This window comes from Chiloscyllium plagiosum, chromosome 6 (genome assembly GCF_004010195.1).
Source record: "Chiloscyllium plagiosum isolate BGI_BamShark_2017 chromosome 6, ASM401019v2, whole genome shotgun sequence".
NCBI lineage: Eukaryota > Metazoa > Chordata > Chondrichthyes > Orectolobiformes > Hemiscylliidae > Chiloscyllium > Chiloscyllium plagiosum.
Genome location: NC_057715.1, coordinates 37,578,828 through 37,584,827, shown reverse-complemented (window position 1 = coordinate 37,584,827; position 6,000 = coordinate 37,578,828).

Here is a 6,000-nt window from a genome sequence, read left to right as displayed (position 1 = left end):
ATCTTAGCCTGCTGGACACACTTTTCTCATTCCTGAAGAAGGACTCATGCCCGAAACATCGATTCTCCTGCTCCTTGGATGCTGCCTGACCTGCTGCGCTTTTCCAGCAACACATTTTCAGCACCAATAATTCACCTCACTCAATCTCCTTTTGATATGATAAGGTCCACTAAATCTTGCTTTTAAAGGTTCACCTCTCACTGGAAATAACACTAAAACTGTTAACAAAATTGTGAGCTTTTGATTTCTTGTCTGCTTCTTGTTTCACCATATGCTGTGATAATTATAAATGCTGTCTAACCAACTCCCCTGCACTATTTAATCATTCCCTAAATTTGACACATCATCCAAGTATGTGGTCTCTGAATTCTGACTTACCAATTTCTCTTTATTTAATTTAATTTCAATGGTGATCTCATAAGTTCATAAGATATGAAGCAGAATGAGGCCATTCGGCTCGAGTCTGTGCCGCCATTCGATCATGGCTGAAATGCTCCTCACTCTGATGTTCCTGCTTTCTCTCCATAACCCTTCAACCCATTACAAATTAAAACTCTGTCTAACTCTTCCTTAAACGTATTCACTGTTCCAGCATCAACCACACTTTAGAGTAGCGAATTCCACCAATTCACAAGCGTTTGGGAAAAGTAGTTTCTCCTCAACTCTATTTTAAATTTGCTACCCTTTATCCTAAGACTATGACCTCTTTCCTAGAATGCCCCACAAGAGGAAGAATCCACTCCAAGTCTATTTTATCCATACCTTTTATCATCTTGAATGCCTCAATTTGATCTCCCCCTCATTCTTCTGAATTCCCAAGTATAGGCCTAAACGTTTCAATCTCTCTTCATAACAACAAACCCCTCATCTCTGGGATCAATCTGGTGAACTTCCTCTAAACTATCTCCAATGCTATTACATCTTTCCTCAAATAAGGGAACCAAAACTGTGCACAATACTCCAGGTGCGGTCTCATCAATACCTCTCACCTCATGCTCAAAAGCTAATTTAAATTGACTGAATTTGTTTGAATAATTTGGCACGTCCCTAATGGTAAAAGGTACAAATGGAATTCCTTTATCCCAATTGTCTGGATAGTACTGACTATAAATCCATAACAACGTCTTTAATGTTTAACACCATCTTACTAATGCTCCCTGCTATTCTGGATAGTATACAGTGGATTTGAATTTACAAAACTATCCACAACTTTCCTGAATAATTTTCATGTCATATTTGACCCTTCATTTGATTGTATCTCTGTGGGTAGGCCGTATCTACTGAAACATTTGAGTAATCCTTTTAGCTGTGATATTGCAAAATGAAATGGCCTCTGAAAATCTAGTGGACACATCCGTTATTGTCAACAAGTACAGATTCACACTTTTTGTTTTAGGTAGGGGTTGTACACAATCAATTGAGACCCTTGTAAAAAGGTTCTTCAAATTCAGGAATGAGTATTAAAGGGGTGGGATTTATCATTGCCTAAGGTATTCCAATTACCTGACACATATGACATGTCTGGCAAAGTCAGTTCCATCTTTATGCTATCCTGGTCAGTAAAAAATGTTTTTGTATTTTGGCTTGAGTTATTCTTACCCCTAAATGACCTCCTACTAGTAATTCATGTGCAGTCTGCAACGCCTCCTTTCTATAACACATTGGTAATACAACTTGATGAACTTCTGCTCATTTCTTATTCACCTAAATAAGCATTGGTCTCCATTTCCTCATCAAGACATCATTTTTAAGATAGTAATATTCAGGAATAGACTCAGATTCTTCTCCTGTATGTGCTTTTCGATACAGCTGCTTCAGCTTTTCATCTTTTATTTGTAAATCAGTTAATTTCTCTCAACTAAAAATATTCATTTTGTCCTCCACCTGTTCTTGTTTTTGTCTCAACCATTTGATCAAACATGGTATCTGATGATTCAACTTCAACTTCCTTATTCTTTGATTTTTCCTCCGGTTTCAACTGGTGGCATTGTGACCTTGTTATCACAGTCAAGAAAAACCCCAGGATATACTTCATGTAAGTCCTCAGTTGCTTGATTTTCACTGGATTTTCAACCACAGTAGGCAGAACTCCTATCTATGATCCAGCTACATCATTACCAAGGACAAATTGTATTCCTGGAGTTGAGAGTTTTTCCAGTAGTCATACCACCACTTCTCTACTTTTCACCAGAAACTCTAACCTCACTCTACATAATGAGCACTTCTTGTCTCACCATGAATTCCACATACTAGCACTTTTTCTGGCAATAATCATTCTGAATTATGTATGTCCTCATCTCTCAACAACAAAGATTGACATGACCCTATACCTCTTAATGACGAACTTCTTTAACTTCTGTTCTTTGTCTATGCAAGTTAACCTTACCTTCATAAATAAATGGTTTAAGAAAATCTTTCTCAACCAACCTCCGATCAGTTCGTACATCCTGGAGTAGCTTTTTAGCCTTCACTGTGCTTTCCTTTACCACTTTATCAAAATTCAAAGGATGACCTGTTTTCCTCAATCCACCTACCTAATGCTTTTTCTAAACCACGACCACTGTGACTTCATGTGACTTACTTTACTGCAGTGAAAACATCTGAACATTTTACCTTCTCTTTCCCCTACATGGGTTTCATTTTTGCTCTGTGATAAGCTATCTTTATGATCTTCACTGAGATCTACTTTTCACTTACCATTTGAGGATTTCTCTTCTCCTTAATTTTGATCCCTCATGGATTGAAATTGATATTGGAGGCCAAATTTTGATTTATGAACCAACTCATAATCATCAGCCATTTCTATCTTTGCCTTAAAAAATTTTCAACAAGTTAGCCTCAATTGCTTCATTGGGCAGGGAATTTCAGAGATTTACAATCGATTGGGAGAAGAAGGGATGGTATGGTGGCTCAGTGGTTAGCACTGCTGAATCATAGCACCAGGCACCCGGGTTCGATTCCAGCCTCAGGCGTCTGTCTGTGTGGAGTTTGCACAATCTCCTATGTCTGCATGGGTTTCTTCCGGGTGCTCCGGTTTCCTCCCACGATCCAAAGATATGCAGGTTAGGTGAATTGGCCAAGCTAAATTGCCCATAGTGTTCAGTGATGTGTGATTAGGTGCATTAGTCCGGGGTAAATAGGGGAATGCGTCTGGGTGGGTTGTTCTTCAAAGGCTCGGTATTGACTTGTTGGGCCATAGGGTCAGTTTCCATACTGTACAGATTCTAAGAAGTTCCCCCCAACTCAGTTCTAAATCTGCTCCCCCTTATTTTGAGGCTGTGCCCCCTAGTTTTAATTTCACCTGCCAGTGCAATTAACCTCCCTGTTTATATCTTACCTATTCCTGTCATAATTTGACATGTTTCTGTAAGTCTCCCGCTCATTCTTCTAAAATTTAATGAGTATAGTCCCAGTCTACTCCATCTCACCTTATAAGCCAACCTTCTCAACTCTGGAATCAATTTAGTGAACCTCTCCAGTGCTAGTACATCCTTTTTCAAGTCAGGAAACCAAAACTGTACACAGTACTTCAGGTATGACCTCACCAGCACCTTATACAGCTGTAGCATAATGTCCATGTTTTTAAACTCTATTCCTCTAACAATGAAGCACAAATTTCCATTTGCCTTCTTAATTATCTACTACACCTGCAGACCAACTATTTGTAATTCATGCACAAGGATACCCAGGTCCCCCTGCACAGTAACATGATGCAATTTATCATTATGTATTAGTAGTCCATTTTGCTGTTATTTGTACTGAAATGGATGACCTCACATTTACCAACATTTGCCAGAACTGTGCCTATTCACTTAACCTATCTATATCATTCTGCAGACTTTCAGAGTTCTCTGTACATTTAGCTCTATCACTCATCTTAGTGTCATCTGCGAACTTTGACACAGTACACTTGGTCACCAACTCTAAATCATCTTTATAAATTGTAAACAATCGAGGTCACAACACTGATCCCTGAGGCACATCAATAGCCACTGATTGTCAACCAGTAAAACACCAATTAATCCACACTCTGCTTTATGTTAATTAACCAATCCTCTATTCATGCTCGTACATTGCCCGTAATGCCATGCACCTTTATCTTATGCAATAGCCTTTTGTGTGACATCTTGTCGAATGTCTTTTTGAAAACCAAAACTACCACATTCACTGGTTCGCTGTTGTCCACCATGCTTGTAATGTGCTCAAAGAATTCCAGTAAATTATTAAAAATGACTTGTCTTTCATAAAACCATTCTGCATCTGCTCAATGGAACAATTTCTATCTAGATGTTTCACTTTTTGTTCCTTAATGATAGATTCAAGCATTTTCCCCACTACAGAAGTTAAGCTAACAGGCCTACAGTTACCCACTTTTTGCCTATTTCCTTTTTTAAACAGAGGTGTAAAATTTGATGTTTTCCAATCTGCCAGAACTGTCCCAGATACCAGCAAATGTTGATGAATTACCAGAAGCACATTTGCTAATTCCCCCGCCATCTCTTTAGTACCCTGGATGCATTCCATCAGGGTGAGGAGACTTGTCCACCTCAAGCTCCATTACTTGCCCAACACTACCTCTTTAGTGAGAATCATTATTTCCAAGTCCTCACGTGCCAAAGCCTCCTTGTCATCAATAATTGGCATTATTTTTGTATCTTTCACTGTGAAGACTGATACAAAAAACGTGTTCAACACCTCGACCATTTCTTCATTTCCCATTATTAAATTCCCTTCACATCCTCTAAAGGACCAATGTATACCTTTGCCACTCTTTTTTTGTTTTATAAATCTGTAGAAACCTTTGCTGTCTGTTTTCATGTGCTGATCTAATTTATTCCCATAATTTAGTGTTCCTTTATAACATTTGTACTCGTGTATAGATCGATCTTGTGTATAAGTCAACCCCTTATTTTTGGCCAAAATATCTTATATTTTTCATATATCTCATGTATAAATTGACCCTACTATATTGCATTATAAACCTCTTACAAAGGAAACTACATTTAGCCATAAACTTATATCTGCTTAATGAAGAAAATAAGTCAACGTTCCCGTTAACCCACTTAAACGAAATCATTCATACCAGTAACTCTACTCATTGATTTTTGTTTACTACTGGTATGTTGCATCTCTTTTCATTCATTCATAACTCTACTTACTGCACTTGGTTTACTATAGCACGTTTTGATCGATTCATTCATTCATTCAGACCGGTACTAAGTCTACTGGTACTTATTGCACTTTGTTCACTATACATCCAAAAGTTAATATCGTTTATCATTTTAATTATGCCACTATATCTGAATAAAAGTGAGATATATTAACTACATACTGGTACATCTTTAATTCTTTGACATTTTGGATACTGCTTTGTTCAGTTCCAAAACAATATTAGGAATAACATTAAAGCCACTCATACAGATGATTTTTATGGAATACATTGTTCCTCTTTTAAAATTAAATTTTGTATTAATCAGTGTTATTGTAATTATTTTAAGTTAGTTTACAATTAGTGCTCTCTTTAGAATAATAGTGAGTGTGCAGTTTAAATTTCATTTATTTAATTCAAGCACGGTTTGCTGAGTGAGCTGCTATGTAACAGGGCCTTACCCCCACTCTCCCTGTGGCTACCCTTCCCCTCTGTTCTTCTCCTCCTCCCCATCCCATCCAGCGCTAGGCTGTAAACCTCCATGCAGGCACACGGCAGGGAGGCAGTGCCAGTCACCTGCTCAACAATCAGAAAGCCCACCTGTTTGATGGGCAGGCTGCAAGCCAATCAGAGTTGAGGGCAAGGATTAGATTAGATTACTTACAGTGTGGAAACAGGCCCTTCGGCCCAACAAGTCCACACCGACCCGCCGAAGCGCAACCCACCCATACCCCTATATTTACCCCTTCACCTAACACTACGGGCAATTTATCATGGCCAATTCACCTGACCTGCACATCTTTAGACTGTGGGAGGAAACCGGAGCACCCGGAGGAAACCCACGCAGACAC